This window comes from Schistocerca cancellata, chromosome 6 (genome assembly GCF_023864275.1).
Source record: "Schistocerca cancellata isolate TAMUIC-IGC-003103 chromosome 6, iqSchCanc2.1, whole genome shotgun sequence".
Lineage (NCBI taxonomy): Eukaryota > Metazoa > Arthropoda > Insecta > Orthoptera > Acrididae > Schistocerca > Schistocerca cancellata.
The window spans coordinates 257,233,929-257,253,626 of NC_064631.1; the positions used below are offsets into that span (position 1 = coordinate 257,233,929).

Consider the following 19,698-nt stretch of genomic DNA (forward strand, 5'->3'; position numbering starts at 1 on the left):
CGCTCTACTACTGTGGCTTATGTCGTGCAACAAAATTAAGAAGTCATCTACGTTGTAGGTCTGTCACGTGTTCTCTAGTTTGGACCTCAACGCCGCATACCGCACTTGACGTAAATGTCTTCTGGTCCTCAAGGATGAACAGATGCTTGGATCACCTGCATTCAAGGACGTTAGTAATTTATGTATCTAATTATTAGTGGATAACCATAAAAGCTGACGGGCAGGGTGAGCAGCGATGTGCGGCTGTTTTATAATGAAGCTGTGTTGTACGGGCAGGTATTGTCCTTGAGTAACAATTGGAGAAGGCATATTTTATAGCTGGTGTGTTTCATGGCAGCTTGCTCTAAATGTAGAAAAATGTTAATGCATATGAGCAGGAATAAAAATCCAGCATTGATCGAAAACAGCATCAGTAGCGTGCTGCGTGACAGTCATGTCCATGATGACGATGTTTGGTTTGTGGGACGCTCAACTGATCGGTTATCGGCGCCCGTATAAATTCCCAATCTTTGCTCAGTGGAAACTCGGCAGCATCATGAGTGATGATGAAATGATGAGGACAACATAAGCACCCGGTCGAGGCCGGTGAAAATCCCTGACCCGCCGGGAATCGAACCCGGGACCCCGTGCTCGGGAAGCGAGAACGCGACCGCGCGTCCACGAGCTGCGGACACTCTTGTCGACAAAATATCTATCCGTAATGCTGCAACTCAGAGGCGGGCTGCTAGATTTGTTACTGGTAGGTTCGATCAACGCGCAAATATTTCGGAGATGAGCACCAATAAGAAACACTGGAGCAACGCAGCCCATGCTTGGGAGGCAAGGGAGGACCGCGATCTCCGGGAATGCAGAAAACATGGTATAGTCAGATGCAACTCTTTAAAGAAAAGATTTAAAGATCGAAGGTTTTAAGCGGGGTCTGGAACTTTTTGTGGTTAGTTATACGTCGCCATTCGTCTTTTTTTTAAAAAAATCCACTCCCCTCCCCCCTCCCCGTCCTAGGCTCCCCACTACAAGGAATTTGAAGCTGCATGAGGAACTGTTTTACTGCCGCCAACGAACATTTTGCGTGAGGTCTACGAAGATAAGCTAAGAGAAATTTTTGGCACTTAGGACGTATATACTCGTAGATAGTCGTTTCTTCCTTACATTCTTTGCGAACGGAGCAGGAAAGGAGCAAAGTAGCAGTCTTGCAAGAGTTACCCTCAGGCATACATTATCCAATGGATTACCCGTCTGGTTAGCCGAGCGCGCTATTGCCCTGTTTCCTGGGCTCTGGTAGGCGCGCCGGCCCCGAATCGAATCCGTTCGGCGAATTAACGACGAGGGCCGGTGTGCCGGCCGGTGTGCGGTCATTTGCCACGATTTTATCTGCTCCGAAGGGTTGGGTCCCTTGTCTCCCCCTCCTCCTTCTCATCGCTGTCGCGCAGTAAAGGTACTTACTGAGCCTTTCCGCTGGTTTACTTAAGGTAGGACCAGAATCTCTTTGGATTTTCCGCCATATTTCTAGAGAGACTTTCGTTGTGGGAACTATTAAATGCCTCAATAAATCTTCGCCAATCTTGGAGATTTTGCGTTCGTCTAATTTATACGTGCCTTTTTCGGTGCTCCTGCAACAGCTTTCTGTCGTGTTTTGTCTACCATCGGGGATCAGTTCCGTCTCTTATTAATTTATTTGGTATGAATCTCTCGAGTGCTGTTGATAGTATTTCTTTGAACTTAAGCCACCTATGATCTTCACTTACATAGTGATTGGAGACTGTCTCTTAGAAAGACGTCAAGCGAATTTTTAGCTGCTTTTATAAATAGATATATTTCGCGTTTAGTTTTGGTGAATTTCTTTGTTACGGAAGTGAGCCTCGCTCGACTGTGTGTTCACTAATCCCTGTATCTGTCGTGATGCTCAGGATTATTTGTGGCTAAGAGGTCAAGTGTCTTTTCGTAACTATTTACAATTTGAATGGCCTCGTGAACTAATTGTTCAAAATAATTAAAAAAAAGCATTTAGAAAAATTACGGAAGTTGTTTTCTATCTACAGTAGGGTCTGAAAATGTATTTTTGTCAACATACGGAAGGTAGATTCAAGTCACTGCCAACTATAATTGTATGAGTAGCGTACCTATTTGTGATGAGACTCGAGTTTTCTTTGAACTGTTCAGCAACTGTTTCATCTGAGACCGGGGTCGGTAAAAGGAGCCAGTTATTAATTATTCCGGTTGTCGAATATAACCTCTGCCCATACTAAGTCACAGGAACTATCTGCTTCAATGTCGCTTGTGAGCTGGAACACACATTACATTATTTTTCCTTAAGTTGTGCTTCTTCTTTCTGGTGTACTGCAGATCGTTACATTTATGGCTTTTCCCTCCAAAACCTAGGATGCTTTCTCTGTGGCCCTAAAATACCAGAGCTAAACAATGTAGAACAACAACGTACGATACAAGCATAGCATTCTCTATTACTTCATTTCCTTATTTCTAACATTTTAAAATTGTACGTCGACTTTAGATGACATGTCAATCATAGATTTTCTTATCTCTGTTTAGTGAACTTATTTTCAGTCATGTGTTGATCATTGTCCCGCTACACTTTATTAACTATGTTTTGCTGCAAGGGATAACGGATTTTAGAGAGTAAATTAATATGGAGTATGTCGTTCTTCTTTTCAAACATTCTCATTCCCATTTCTTCTTTGCTTGTTGTCTTTTGGGTATGCAATTGTAGTAATTAAAGTAAGCACAAATACATTGATCAAAAAGAAATAATTTGCGTACATGCGCATTCTCTTTACATCGTTCCTTTCTTGTTGCTCCCCTGCCGATGGACTGTTTCTATCGCAATCAGTAAGCGTGAAAAGAAGCTACCGTACAGATAGAGGACAGACAGACTTGGCAGAACTAATTACATACTGACACAATCGTCGGTATTGCTTTCGTTTCCCAAAAGTTTCGATTTCGGAAAAGAAACTCTGTATTTCGCCAAGATGTCGAAGAAGTAGGTGCCTTACGTACTGATTGTATCGAGTAAGGTGTGGAGACGGTGGTTCGAAAACGGACAGAAGAAGTACGAGGAAGGGCGTCCGTTACCCGAGGGATTGCTACTCAAGCTACCTGGCGAAGGGGTAAGTGTGGCAAATGTCCGGCGTGGCAAATGCCCGGCATTCGTGCCGGCCAGCCTGGATATGGTTTTCAGGCGGTTTTCCACATCCCCCTAGGTGAATACCGGGCTGGTCCTCACGTCCCGCCTCAATTACACGGCTCACAGACATCTGAACACTTTCGCACTATTTCATGGATTACACAAGTCGCAGACAGTTGGGATACACTAATTCCTACCCAGGGGGTACGGGTTGGCGGCAGGAAGGGCATCTAACCACCCCTTCAACTAACATTAGCACATCCGATTAACCATGCCGACCCTGCGTCTCCGCGGGAAAAATGGCACAAGCAAAAGAAAGAAAAGAAAGACACATTATACAATGGATTGCGAAGTCTGTCTGTAGATGGTATATATGTAGATGCAGATGTAGATGTAAGTATTAATTTTATCTCGTAAAATTTGGTAATAACGTTAATCCATCTTTCCATATTTATCCTCGAATGCAACATATTTTTCCTAACGATGGGTGACGCACTGCCGTTTACCGAAAAAAAAAAAATTAGGTTAGCGAGTATCGGTCCACATTTGCGACTGCGTTCAAGACTTCCTTGCAGATAGAACTCAAAACGTCAATCTTAACACAACAACATCGGTAGGTACAAAGACAATTTCCTGAGTCCTCCAAGGAAGTGGGATTGGACCGTTATTGTTTATAATGTAATAATCTAGTAGACAGCGTCAGAAAAAAAATGGTTCAAATGGCTCTGACCACTATGGGACTTAACATCGGTGGTCATCAGTCCCCTAGGACTTAGAACTACTTAAACCTAACTAACCTAAGGACAGCACACACATCCATGCCCGAGGCAGGATTCGAACCTACGGCCGTAGCGGTCACGCGGTTCCAGACCGAAGCGCCTAGAACCGCACGGCCACACCGGCCGGCCAGCGTCAGAAGCTCTTTATGACTGTTGACAGAAGGTACGGTTCTCTCTAAGAGAGTAGCAAAACTACAAGACTATATCTATTTGCAGAATGAGCTACAGAGGATTGATCAATACTGCAGGCTTCGGCAGTTGACCTTAACGTGAATGAATGTAACATGTATACGTATGGAAAGTAACCCTCAACTCTACAAGTACGATTGTTGTTGTTGTTGTTGTGGTCTTCAGTCCTGAGACTGGTTTGATGCAGCTCTCCATGCTACTCTATCCTGTGCAAGCTTCTTCATCTCCCAGTACTTACTGCAACCTACATCCTTCTGAATCTGCTTAGTGTATTCATCTCTTCGTCCCCCCCTACGATTTTTACCCTCCACGTTGCCCTCCAATACAAAATTGGTGATCCCTTAACGCCTGAGATCATGTCCTACCAACCGATCCCTTCTTCTGGTCAAGTTGTGCCACAAACTTCTCTTCTCCCCAATCCTATTCAATACTTCCTCATTAGTTATTTGACCTACCAAACTAATCTTCAGCATTCTTCTGTAGCACCACATTTCGAAAGCTTCTATTCTCTTCTTGTCCAAACTATTTATCGTCCATGTTTCACATCCATACATGGCTACACTCCATACAAATACTTTCAGAAATCACTTCCTGACCATTAAATCTATACTAGATGTTAACAAATTTCTCTTCTTCAGAAACGCTTTCCTTTTCATTGCCAGTCTACATTTTATATTCTCTCTACTTCGACGAACATCAGTTATTTTGTTCCCCAAATAGCAAAACTCCTTTACTACTTTAAGTGTCTCATTTCCTAATCTAATACCCTCAACATCACCCGACTGAATTCGACTACATTCCATTATCCTCGTTTTGCTTTTGTTTATGTTCATTTTATATCCTCCTTTCAAGACACCATCCATTCCGTTCCACTGCTCTTCGAAGTCCTTTGCTGTCTCTGACAGAATTACAATGTCATCGGCGAACCTCAAAGTTTTTGTTTCTTTTCCATGGATTTTAATACCTGCTCCGAATTTTTCTTTTGTTTCCTTTACTGCTTGCTCAATATACATATTGAATAACATCGGGGAGAGGCTACAACCCTGTCTTACTCCCTTCCCAACCACTGCTTCCCTTTCATGTCCCTCGACTCTTATAACTGACATCTGCTTTCTGTACAAATTGTAAATAGCCTTTTGCTCCCTGTATTTTACCCCTGTCACCTTTTGAATTTGAAAGAGACTATTCCAGTCAACATTGTCAAAAGCTTTCTCTAAGTCTAGAAATGCTAGAAACGTAGATTTGCCTTTCCTTAATCTTTCTTCTAAGATAAGTCGTAAGGTCAGCATTGCCTCACGTGTTCCAGTATTTCTACGGAATCCAAACTGATCTTCCCCGATGTCGGCTTCTACTAGTCTTTCCATTCGTCTGTAAAGAATTCGAGTTAGTATTTTGCAGCTGTGGCTCATTAAACTGATTGTTCGGTAATTTTCACATCTGTCAACACCTGCTTTCTTTGGGATTGGAATTATTATATTCTTCTTGAAGTCTGAGGGTATTTCGCCTGTTTCATACATCTTGCTCACCAGATGGTAGAGTTTTGTCAGGACTGGCTCTCCCAAAGCCGTCAGTAGTTCCAATGGAATGTTGTCTACTCCGGGGGCCTTGTTTCGACTCAGGTCTTTCAGTGCTCTGTCAAACTCTTCACGCAGTATCGTATCTCCCATTTCATCTTCATCTACATCCTCTTCCATTTCCATAATATTGTCCTCAAGTACATCGCCCTTGTATAGACCCTCTATATACTCCTTCCACCTTTCTGCTTTCCCTTCTTTGCTTAGAACTGGGTTTCCATCTGAGCTCTTGATGTTCATACAATTGGTTCTCTTATCTCCAAAGGTCTCTTTAATTTTCCTGTAGGCAGTATCTATCTTAACCCTAGTGAGATAAGCCTCTACGTCCTTACATTTGTCCTCTAGCCATCCCTGCTTAGCCATTTTGCACTTCCTGGCGATCTCATTTTTGATATGTTTGTATTCCTTTTTGCCTGCTTCATTTACTGCATTTTTATATTTTCTCCTGTCATCAATTAAATTCAATATTTCTTCTGTTACCATGGATTTCTACTAGCCCTCGTCTTTTTACCTACTTGATCCTCTGCTGTCTTCACTACTTCATCCGTCAAAGCTACCCATTCTTCTTCTACTGTATTTATTCTCCCCATTCCTGTCAATTGTTCCCTTATGCTCTCCCTGAAACTCTGTACAACCTCTGGTTTAGTCAGCTTATCCAGGTCCCATCTCCTTAAATTCCCACCTTTTTGCAGTTTCTTCAGTTTTAACCTACAGGTCATAACCAATAGATTGTGGTCAGAGTTCACATCTGCCCCTGGAAATGTCTTACGATTTAAAACCTGGTTCCTAAATCTCTGTCTTACCATTATATAATCTATCTGATACCTTTTAGTATCTCCAGGGTTCTTCCATGTATACAACCTTCTATCATGATTCTTAAGCCAAGTGTTAGCTATGATTAAGTTGTGCTGTGTGCAAAATTCTACCAGACGGCTTCCTCTTTCATTTCTTAGCCCCAATCCATATTCCCCTTCTACGTTTCTTTCTCTCCCTTTTCCTACACTCGAATTCCAGTCACCTATGACTATTAAATTTTCGTCTCCCTTCACTATCAGAATAATTTCTTTTATTTCATCATACATTTCTTCAATTTCTTCGTCATCTGCAGAGCTAGTTGGCATATAAACTTGTACTACTGTAGTAGGTGTGGGGGCTTCGTATCTATCTTGGCCACAATAATGCGTTCACTATGCTGTTTGTAGTAGCTTACCCGCATTCCTGTTTTCCTATTCATTATTAAACCTACTCCTGCATTACCCCTATTTGACTTTGTATTTATAACCCTGTTTTCGCCTGACCAGAGTTCTTGTTCCTCCTGCCACCGAACTTCACTAATTCCCACTATATCTAACTTTAACCTATCCATTTCCCTTTTTAAATTTTCTAACCTACCTGCCCGATTAAGGGATCTGAAATTCCACGCTCCGATCCGTAGAACAAGTACGATATTAATGAGAAATTACTGGATAGAGTATCTACAGCAAAATATCTCGGAGTAACTATCCAGAGCGACCTTGAGTGGAAAGACGATATAAAACGAAGAGTAGTTAAAGAGGATACCGGACTGAGACTAACAGGAAGAATCTAATGGAAATGTAACTCATCCACGAAGGTCCTTTTTGTCCGAAACTTGAGGTTTCGTTTGCCACTCTGGGACCTTTATCAGATAGATCTGGCAGATGAGCGGCGCGTTTCGTTACTGGATCGTTTGAACGTCGAGAGAGCGTGATAGAGATTCTCAACAAACGCCAGAGGCAGAAGCTACAAAGTGGCACTGTGCATCCCGGACACGTGTACTATTGAAATTTCGAGAGAGTACTTTCTGAAAGTCTGACAGCATATTACCTCCTCCCATAAATGACTCACGAAATTACCACAACGAAAAATTATAAGAATATCAGAGCCAATACAGAGGCTTGCTAACAATCATTCCTCCACTTGCGGTTGGAACAGGGAAGGCGGGATTAGCTAAGCCACACCCTGTCGGGTTGCTTGTTGCGTATTGATGTAGATGTATATGTAGAGGGAAAAAAAATGATGAACCAAAACATAATGTCCATTTGCTTAATAGCTTGTTCGTCCATTTTTGAAATGAAATACATAGCTGATTCTGCGTATCAGAGGGCCGACAGTATATCAGGTTTGTGGAGGTATGTGCAATTAGAAGTCTACGCACAGCTCATGTGATTCGCGTAAATAAGGGGCCGCTAATGTGTGTACGCAGTGATGGCGAAGCGAAACAGATTTGATTTACATCAGCGAATTTGGTCACCGAGACATCAACGTGAATTCACTATAATGCTCCTCAAACCACTGTAATACGGTTTAGGCTTCGAGACATGGACAATTATAAATGTACTGCTGAAAGATGACATCAAGCATGAAGGTATGCAAGTTGCTCACAGCTGTCAGCACCTCTTAGATTACTACCACAGGTCCCATGCAAACTCAGGACAGTGCCTACCGTAGCATAATACTGCTCCCACCAGCCTGCGTCCGCGGCGCACTGCACGTCTAGAGCCGCCGTTCCCCTCGATGACAGCGTTTGTGGAGACGACCATGGACTTGCTGTAGTAAAAATGTGTTCACCTGCAGACCTGATAGGTTACCATTGATTGACGGTAGAATCCCGATGGTCCCGTGTCCACTGCAATCGTAATTGACGACGTCGTTGTGTCAACATGTGAACACGTAGGGGTGGTCTGCTGCAGAGCTAGGTGTTGAACATCGTACGATGAACGGTGTATTCCGAAACACTTGTGCTCTTTCGGCAGAAATGCTACAGAACAGACAAGCCTCCGAACACTACTTTCAATGAAGAGTCGTGGACGTCCAACTATTTAGCGCCTAGTGATAGTTCACTGTCCTCATACCTCATTCCGTAGATGCTCATGACAGGAGCACGCGAACGTTCGACCAGCTACGCAGTTTTCGAGACACTTGTTCACAGGTTCTGCAAAATAATAATCTGCTCTTTGGATTTCCCCATATGCAGCCCATATCTTTGCTAGGCAGATCACCTTTTCATCTCTGCTCCGCTTATATACTTTAGTTACCACGACACGTATCCACAACGCCACGTGATGGCATCCAGCGTCGCGTTTGGCAGTGGTCATAATGTTCTGGGTGATCAGCCTAAGCAGTCAGAGCACACGGGGGGAGCGAGGCACGATTTTTTAGCCGAAATGAGCATGTTTGATACTGCGTTCATAGAAAAGAAGGGGCGTTGTCGTGGAGTAAAAACGATCCCTGGAACTTCGTTCCACGATGCTTCGTTCTGACAGCCTATGATAGTCTGTTCCTTACGAGCACATCTTTGCATCGCAACATACCTGTCCCAAAAACCCATCAGCATCACCATGGCTGGCTCTTCGCATTCTTTGGCGCTCGCGAATCCATATGTTTCCACTGCTCGTCTTGCTGCTTTGCCTCTGGGTGAAAGTGATACAAGCACACGTCGCTAGTAACCAGATGACTAAAGAATTCACCTGCGTTGCTTTGGCACAGTTGCAACATTTCCGCTTCTATGGCTCCATAGGCTCTGTTATTAGGTGTGAGCCGTGACAGGACCTAGCCGAGAGCGGTTTTTCTCAGGATCAAAACTGTTGAAAACTGTTTAAAACTGATTTATGACTGGTTTTCACTTTTTTCACTATCTACTCAGCTGTGATGTGTAGATCTTCGAATACCACGGTGTCCGCTTCTCTTGCATCCCCCGATTCTTGTTAGAGAGGCGGTCTGTCACCGTTATTCGTCATTCAGGCTTCTTGACAATATTGTGTACCCTCTTCACCATGTAGTAAAGGTCATGGCCCTATGAACAGAATGGTAGAAAATTAAAAAATGCTGGGAAATTCAAATAATTGTCAAGTAGTACGAGCGTGTTTCCCCCCTCAAGTCCTAAGTATAAGTTGGCGGGAAATTAAAAAATCCAAAATGGAGCATTGTCATTTTGGTTGATCTGGAACACTGGGACAGGCTTTATGACGTCTCAGTCCAAGATAGATGCCCTGGAATATGTCACAAAACGTTTTAAAATCATCCCCACAGCTTCCTAGTTCCAAAGTTATGAATTTTATTAGTGTGTTCTTTGACTGAATTTCATGCTGGAACCTCGATATTGACTCCTGCCTTTTCCTTGGTAGCGTTCCTAATGATCGGATGGATTATAAAGGTTTTGTCATTTTATTATCTAATACTGGACTTAAATTGCAATTTCATGAGTAATTACTTTAATCATTTATTATGTGATCGCTCTAAGCTTGTTGACACCAGTGCCTACCAATTTCCATTGTATATTACAGCACTGAGGATGGTCACTAAGTGACCGAAAATCGATTTTGCGGTTAATAAAACAAAAAAAAAATACGACCAATGCTGTCTCTCCTTCCAAGTATAAACGTTTATTATTTGATACGTTAGAGGCAATCTCACTATTTCAAGTCAGAAAGCTTGCCAATGCGACATCTTGGATTTTTTATTTTCTCGCGAAGTTATACTTCGCTCAACAGTCCTAGTTCCAAATGAGTGGGAAAACACAGTTGAATTACCAACAATTTTTAATTTACCTTCAAAATTAGAATTTCCCATCATTATATACATAAGGCAGTCGGCCATTGTCAGGTGGGAGGAGGGTATCAACCTCATGACTCAGTGATGTCGCCTTCGACTCTGTCCTCGTTCTCCCACTGTTGGAACCATTGCAGCTATGTTCCCCTTCAAACTAAGAACACGACTAGCCGCACATTGGCACATTTCGTCAGTGCACTCCGCCGTTCTGTTTTGGCTGTTCTAGCAGTGTGCTACGATAACGTGGCACTGGGATTTCAATTAGATAAAAATTACATAACGCAATTTTTTCGCGGCGATAATTAAAACTGTATAACTAGCCTCGTATTAGAAAGACTACGAATGGTCTAACAACGAATGGAAGGTAAATACCACACAAAAGTATTCTTATAGTTTGCTTCATGTGACGTAGAATTTTGGTCTCAATATCTCATGTGCATAGCATACGAATGATATGAATTGTTTACGGATTATTAGTACACACTGATACAACGCCAGAAGTGATAAATACATGAATAGCACATTGGCTAACGAAAGACACTCGTCAGGAAGTAAATATTAAATCGAGGAATAAGCACACGTGCACTACAACAACGATACACGGGGTACCGCAAATGGCGATAAATGGCCATTAACTGAGTATTATGAGATAGGGAGCCAATTATCGGAACAAAGTAAGTAGTATGAGGAATTAGACGCATTGAGAAATGTAGTACTATACCGCAAGCTGCTTGCATATCAGTGCAAGAGGAATCCATGACTAATAGTATGAAAAAAAATAATTTAAATTATGAGTGCATGGATTACAAGTGCATTAAAATTTTGAACATAATTTCATACAACTTTCACTGTTTCTTCTAGCTAAATGTAACTTTCCTCTGAAAGCATTTATCATGTTGTTGTTGTTGTGGTCTTCAGTCTTGAGACTGGTTTGATGCAGCTCTCCATGCTACACTATCCTGTGCAAGCTTCTTCATCTCCCAGTACTTACTGCAACCTACATCCTTCTGAATCTGCTTAGTGTATTCATCTCTTGGTCTCCCTCTACAATGTTTACCCACCACGCTGCCCTCCAATGCTAAATTTGTGATCCCTTGATGCCTCAAAACATGTCCTACCAACTGGTCCCTTCTTCTAGTCAAGTTGTGCCACAAACTCCTCTTCTCCCCAATTCTATTCAATACCTCCTCATTAGTTATGTGATCTGCCCATCTAATCATCAGCATTCTTCAGTAGCACCACATTTCAAAAGCTTCTATTCTCTTCTTGTCTAAACTATTTATCATCCATGTTTCACATCCATACATGGCTACACTCCATACAAATACTTTCAGAAATCACTTCCTGACATTTAAATCTATACTCGATGTTAACAAATTTCTTTTCTTCAGAAACGCTTTTCTTGCCATTGCCAGTCTACATTTTATATCCTCTGTACTACGACCATCATAAGTTATTTTGCTCCCCAAATAGAAAAACCCCATTACTTCTTTAAGTGTCTCATTTCCTAATCTAATTCCCTCAGCATCAACCGACTTAATTCGACTACATTCCATTATCCTCGTTTTGCTTTTGTTGATGTTCATCTTATACCCTCCTTTCAAGACACTGTCCATTCCGTTCAACTGCTCTTCCAAGTCCTTTGCTGTTTCTGACAGAATTACAATGTCATCGGCGAACCTCAAAGCTTCTCCATGGATTTTAATACCTACTCCGAACTTTTCTTTTGTTTCCTTTATTGCTTGCTCAATATATAGATTGAATAACATAGGGGACAGGCTACAACTCTGTCTCACTCCATTCCCAACCACTGCTTCCCTTTATGTCCCTCGATTCTTATAACTGCCATCTGCTTTCTGTACAAATTGTAAATAGCCTTCCGCTCCCAGTATATTACCCCTGCCACCGTTACAATTTGAAAGAGAGTATTCCAGTCAACATTGTCAAAAGCTTTCTCTAAGTCTATAAATGCTAGAAACGTAGATTCGCCTTTTCTTAATCTTTCTTCTAAGATAAGTCGTAAGGTCAGTATTGCCTCACTTTTTACAACATTTCTACGGAATTCAAACTGATCTTCCCCGAGGTCTGTAAAGAATTCGCGTTAGTACACTCCTGGAAATTGAAATAAGAACACCGTGAATTCATTGTCCCAGGAAGGGGAAACTTTATTGACACATTCCTGGGGTCAGATACATCACATGATCACACTGACAGAACCACAGGCACATAGACACAGGCAACAGAGCATGCACAATGTCGGCACTAGTACAGTGTATATCCACCTTTCGCAGCAATGCAGGCTGCTATTCTCCCATGGAGACGATCGTAGAGATGATGGATGTAGTCCTGTGGAACGGCTTGCCATGCCATTTCCACCTGGCGCCTCAGTTGGACCACCGTTCGTGCTGGACGTGCAGACCGCGTGAGACGACGCTTCATCCAGTCCCAAACATGCTCAATGGGGGACAGATCCGGAGATCTTGCTGGCCAGGGTAGTTGACTTACACCTTCTAGAGCACGTTGGGTGGCACGGGATACATGCGGACGTGCATTGTCCTGTTGGAACAGCAAGTTCCCTTGCCGGTCTAGGAATGGTAGAACGATGGGTTCGATGACGGTTTGGATGTACCGTGCACTATTCAGTGTCCCCTCGACGATCACCAGTGGTGTACGGCCAGTGTAGGAGATCGCTCCCCACACCATGATGCCGGGTGTTGGCCCTGTGTGCCTCGGTCGTATGCAGTCCTGATTGTGGCGCTCACCTGCACGGCGCCAAACACGCATACGACCATCATTGGCACCAAGGCAGAAGCGACTCTCATCGCTGAAGACGACACGTCTCCATTCGTCCCTCCATTCACGCCTGTCGCGACACCACTGGAGGCGGGCTGCACGATGTTGGGGCGTGAGCGGAAGACGGCCTAACGGTGTGCGGGACCGTAGCCCAGCTTCATGGAGACGGTTGCGAATGGTCCTCGCCGATACCCCAGGAGCAACAGTGTCCCTAATTTGCTGGGAAGTGGCGGTGCGGTCCCCTACGGCACTGCGTAAGATCCTACGGTCTTGGCGTGCATCCGTGCGTCGCTGCGGTCCGGTTCCAGGTCGACGGGCACGTGCCCCTTCCGCCGCCCACTGGCGACAACATCGATGTACTGTGGAGACCTCACGCCCCACGTGTTGAGCAATTCGGCGGTACGTCCACCCGGCCTCCCGCATGCCCACTATACGCCCTCGCTCAAAGTCCGTCAACTGCACATACGGTTCACGTCCACGCTGTCGCGGCATGCTACCAGTGTTAAAGACTGCGATGGAGCTCCGTATGCCACGGCAAACTGGCTGACACTGACGGCGGCGGTGCACAAATGCTGCGCAGCTAGCGCCATTCGACGGCCAACACCGCGGTTCCTGGTGTGTCCGCTGTGCCGTGCGTGTGATCATTGCTTGTACAGCCCTCGCAGTGTCCGGAGCAAGTATGGTGGGTCTGACACACCGGTGTCAATGTGTTCTTTTTTCCATTTCCAGGAGTGTATTTTGCAGCTGTTACTTATTAAACTGATAGTTCGGTAATTTTTACATCTGTCAACACCTGCTTTCTTTGGGATTGGAATCATTATATTCTCCTTGATGTCAGAGGGTATTTCACCTGTCTCATACATCTTGCTCACCAAATGGTAGAGTTTTGTCAGGACTGGCTCTCCCAAGGCCGTCAGTAGTTCTAATGGAATGTTGTCTACTCCCGGGGCCTTGTTTCGACAAAGGTCTTTCAGTGCTCTGACAAACTCTTCACGCAGTATCGTATCTCCCGTTTCATCTTCATCCACATCCTCTTCCATTTCCATAATATTGTCCTCAAGTACATCGCCCTTGTATAGACCCTCTATATACTCCGTCCACCTTTCTGCTTTCCCTTCTTTGCTTAGAACTGGGTTTCCACCTAAGCTCTTGATATTCATACAAGTGGCTCTCTTTTCTCCAAAGGTCTCTTTAATTTTCCTGTATCTATCTTACCCCTAGTGGGATAAGCCTCTACGTCCTTACATTTGTCCTCTAACCCTGCTTAGCCACTTTGCACTTCCTGTCGATCTCATTTTTGAAACGTTTGTATTCCTTTTTGCTTGCTTCATTTACTGCATTTTTATATTTTCTCCTTTCATCAATTAAATTCAATATTTTTTCTGTTACCCACGGATTTCTACTGGCCCTCGTTTTTTTACCTACTTGATCCTCTGCTGCCTTCACTACTTCCTCCCAGAGAGCTACCCATTCTTCTTCCATTGTATTTCTTTCCCCCATTTGTAACAATTGTTCCCTTATGCTCGCCCTGAAACTCTGTACAACCTCTGTTTTAATCAGTTTGTCCAGGTCTCATCTCCTTAAATTCCCACCTTTCTGTAATTTCTTCAGTTTTAATCTACAGTTCAAAACCAATAGATTGTGGTCAGAGTCCACATCTGCCCCTGGAAATGTCTTACAATATAAAATCTGGTTCCTAAATCTCTGTCTTACCATTATATAATCTATCTGATACCTTCTAGTATTTCCAGGATTCTTCCATGTGTACAACCTTCTTGTATGATTCTTGAACCAAGTGTTATCTATGATTAAGTTATGCTCTGTGCAAAAGTCTGCCAGCCGGCTTCCCCTTTCATTTCTTCCACCCAATCCATATTCACCTACTATGTTTCCTTCTCTCCCTTTTCCTACTCTCGAATTTCAGTCAGCCATGACTATTAAATTTTTGTCTCCCTTCACTACCTGAATCATTTCTTTTATCTCAGGGCCACAATAATGAATTCACTATGTGGTTTGTAGTAGCTTACCCGCACTCCTATTTTTTTATTCATTATTAAACCTTCCCCCTGCATTATCCCTATTTGATTTTGTATTTGTAACCATGTATTCACCTGACCAAAAGTCTTGTTCCTCCTGCCACCGAACGTCACTAATTCCCACTATATCTAACTTTAACCTATCAATTTCCCTTTTTAAGTTTCCTAACCTACCTGCCCGATTAATGGATCTGACATTCCACGCTCCGATCCGTAGAACGCCAGTTTTCTTTCTCTTGATAACGACGTACACCTGAGTAATCCCCACCCGGAGATCCGAATGCGGGACTATTTTACCTCCGGAATATTTTACCCAAGAGGAAGCCATCATCATTTAACCATATAGTAAAGCTGCATGCCCTCGGGAAAAATTACGGCCGTAGTTTCCCCTTGCTTTCAGCCGTTCGCAGTACCAGCACAGCAAGGCCGTTTTGGTTAGTGTTACAAGGCCAGATCAATCAATAATGCAGACTGTTGCCCCTGAAACTACTAAAAAGGCTGCTGCCCCTCTTCAGGAACCACTCGTTTGTCTGGCCTCTCAACAGATACCCCTCCGTTTGTCGTTGCACCTACGGCACGGCCATCTGTGTCGCTGAGGCACGCAAACCTCCCCACCAACGGCAAGGTCTATGGTTCATGAGGGGGGGGGGGGGTAAAATATCCTGAGGTGTTTTGTCTTTATGTTCATTTATTTACAAAATTCTGTCAAACAAAATTGAGTGTTTCAGAAAAAAAAAATAACATGCATGCACCACAATACAATTTTAGTAACAATTCTAGTTCAGTGTATCCATGACTTATCATAGAGGAATGAAATTGCGACAGTCAATTGTCTTAGTACACGTGCATAAAGTATCACCTGGTTTTAGATTTCTAGCTGTTTTAGAAAGGACCTTATGTCCTTTTTTTATTTTAAAAGTAGCCCTAAATGCGGATCATTATCAAAACATTTTTTTAAAAATTATGTTACAATGTATTACTGATGAAAGATGTTAGTTTATTATCAAATAGTTTAAATGTGTGCGAAATATTTATTTTCACTGTTAAGACTCCTTGACAAAACGTGCATTGAAAACGATCAGTTTAACATGGTGGAGATGGAAGGTACCTCCTCCCTTTAAATCAAACATCGTGTAATACAACTGTTATTTCTTACGAACTTCAACACTTGACGCATTTAAATTCGGACGTATCTTATTTCATAACGACTTATTATTCACACAGTCCCCATTGAAATGTCGAATATTAATTTTGTCAACACATTTCCTAGTCTTACCTCGCATAAACACTGATTTCACTTAAATCTTCTCTATTATTTGGAATCAATTCCGCTCCAGATTCAACCTACCAGAGCTGTATCCTATTCGATCCTGGGTCTCTGGACGTCTCTAATGCTGAAAAGAAGGTATACTATCCATCATCTACAAATGAATGCTTTTTTGTTATCAACCCAATACGTTGCACCCTCTCGTATTAGACATCATTAGTGGTCTAAAATGTAATAACAAAATATGCATACTCAGTTATGTGAGATGGGAGGGACATACATACACAGGATGGTCCATTGATCGTCACCGGGCCAAATATCTCACGAAATAAGCGTCAAACGAAAAACCTACAAAGAACGATACTTGTCTAGCTTGAAGCGGAAACCAGATGGCGCTATGGTTAGCTCGCGAGATGTCGCTGCCATAGGTCAAACGGATATCAACTGCGTTTTTTAAAAATAGGAACCCCCATTTTTATTATATATTCGTGTAGTACGTAAAGAAATATGGCTGCTTTAGTTTGACCACTTTTTTCGCTTTGTGATGGATGGCGCTGTAATAGTCACAAACATGTGGCTCACAATTTTAGACGAACAGTTGGTAACAGGCAGGATTTTTTAAATTAAAATACAGAACGTAGGTACGTTGAACATTTTATTTCGGTTGTTCCAATGTGATACATGTGCCTTTGTGACCTTACCAGTTCTGAGAACGCATGCTGTTACAGTGTGATTACCTGTAAATACCACATTAATGCAATAAATGCTCAGAATGATGTCCGTCAACTTCAACGCTTTTGGCAATACGTGTAACGATATTCCTGTCAACAGCGAGTAGTTCACCTTCCGTAATGTTCGCACATGCATTGACAATGCGCTGACGAATGTTGTCAGGGGTTGTCGGTGGATCACGATAGCAAATATCCTTCAACTTTCCCCACAGAAAGAAACCCGGGGACGTCCGATCCGATGAACGTGCGGGCCATGGTATGGTGCTTCGACGACCAATCCACCTGTCAACAAGTATAGTATTCAGTACCTCTTCAACCGCACGCGGGCTATGTGCCGGACATCCACCATGTTGGAAGTACATCGCCTTTCTGTCATGCAGTGAAACATCTTGTAGTAACATCGGTAGAACATTACTTAGGAAATCAGCATTTAGGTTGCCATCGATAAAATGGGGGCCAATTATCCTTCCTCCCATAATGTCGCACCATACATCAACCTGCCGAGGTCGCTGATGTTTCACTTGTCGTAGCCATCGTGGATTTTCCGTTGCCAAATAGTGCATATTATGCCGGTTTACGTTACCGCTGTTGGTGAATGACGCTTCGTCGCTAAATAGAACGCGTGCAAAAAATCTGTCATCGTCCCGTAATTTCTCTTGTGCCTAGTGACCATTCTGTATACGACGTTCAAAGTCGTCGCCATGTAATTCCTGGTGCATACAAATATGGTACGGGTTGAATCGATGTTGATGTATCATTCTCAACAACGACGTTTTTGAAATTTTAGATTCTCGCGGAATTTGTCTGCTACTAATGTGCGGATTAGCCGCGACAGCAGCTAAAACACCTACTTGGGCACCAACATTTGTTGCACGTCGTGGTTGACGTTTCACAGGTGGCTGAACATTTCCTGTTTCCTTAAATAACGTAACTATCAGGCGAACGGTCCGGACACTTGGATGATGTCGTCCAGGATACCGAGCAGCATACATAGCACACGCCCGATGTGCATTTTGATAATAATAGCCATACATCAACACGATATTGACCTTTTTCGCAATTGGAAACTGTCCATTTTAACACGGGTAATGTATCACGAAGCAAATACCGTCCGTACTGGCGGAATGTTATGTGATAACACGTAGTTATACGTTTGCGACTATTACAGCGCCATCTGTCACAAAGCGAAGAAAGTGGTCCAACTAAAACATTCATATTTCTTTACGTACTACACGAATATGTAATAAAAATGGGGGTTCCTATTTTTAAAAAACACAGTTGATATCCGTTTGACCTATGGCAGCGCCATCTAGCGGGCCAACCATAGCGCCATCTGGTTTCCCCCTTCAAGCTAGACGAGTTTCGTTCTTTGTAGTTCTTTCGTTTTATGCTTATTTCGTGAGATATTTGGCCCGGTCACTGTCAGTTGACTACCCTGTATATATTTTACAGTGGATCCTCCCATAGCAAGCATAATCCGTTCCAGAATCTTACTCGTAACGCGAAACTCTCCTTAGGCGAAACTATTTATCTCCTATAAATTAATGCAAAATACGACAGTGCGTTCCATGCAGAAAAAAATACTAAAAGTGTTATCTTATTCTTGTCAGTTATTCAAAGAAAATTATACATACCGTATCATGTACTTTATTATTCACGATACATAACTAATTATTATTTCCTACGAATCTCTCTATACTCATTTTTTTCTGCCGGTGCCTCAACACTTGACTAAAATGCGACACATCATTATCGTCAAGTAAATTCTTAGCTCGTGTAGCCATTGCCTTATGGGGATTACGATTTTTAATGTATGATGCATCCGATTCCCATGGTTTCAGCATTTCTGTTATTGCGCCAGAAGATTGCAGCTTCCCTGTTACCTCCTCCTCCTCCTCGTCTGTAGAATTCCTCTCCACAACTTCCTGCTGTGAAACATAGTGCAACTGCATAATCTATTCGGTGATCATTTCTTAGCTGTGATTTGCCACAAGCCCATCGATGTCATTGTTATCCACTTCTAGTTCCATGCTCCTGGCCAAAGACTCCATCTACAGGCTCCACAGGTACTGACTCAAATGCCTCAGAGTCACATTCGGCGACGCACTCCGGCCAAAGCTTCTTCCAAACAGAAGAGAGAGTCCTTGTAGTAACCCCATCCCACACCTTTTCTATTATTTTCACGCAGGCTACCATGTTGATATTTCCAAAACTCTCTGAGAATGAGATTGGTAGCTTCAATAAGCTCAAGGCAATGCTCGAAGAGCACTTCAGTATAGAGCTTCTTAAAGTTAGAAATAATCTCCTGGTCCATAGGCTGGAGTAACGGAGTGCTGCTGGGAGCAGAAATTGGATCTTGATGAATTGAAATTCTTCAAGGCTGGAGGACAGGCAGGAACGTTGCCCATAACCATTAAGACATGGCGTGGCAAATCCATCTCAAGCAAATGTTTTTCACCGGAGAACTAAACACTTCGTTGGTCGAATCACAAAAGTAGATCACGTGTTACCCAAGCCTTGTTGTTGGACTTCCACATCACATTTAACCTGCTGATCTGGACTTTACTATACTTCCTAAAGAGTCGCGTAGTTTCTGAATGTTAAACAACCAGCGGTTTAAT

The 19,698-nt window shown here is 42.9% G+C and overlaps 1 pseudogene; it reads right to left on the reverse strand.

Annotated features, from left to right (window-relative positions):
- The window catches only part of LOC126088271 (trissin receptor-like), a 196,680-nt pseudogene that overhangs the window by 79,144 nt on the left and 97,838 nt on the right, over positions 1–19,698 (reverse strand).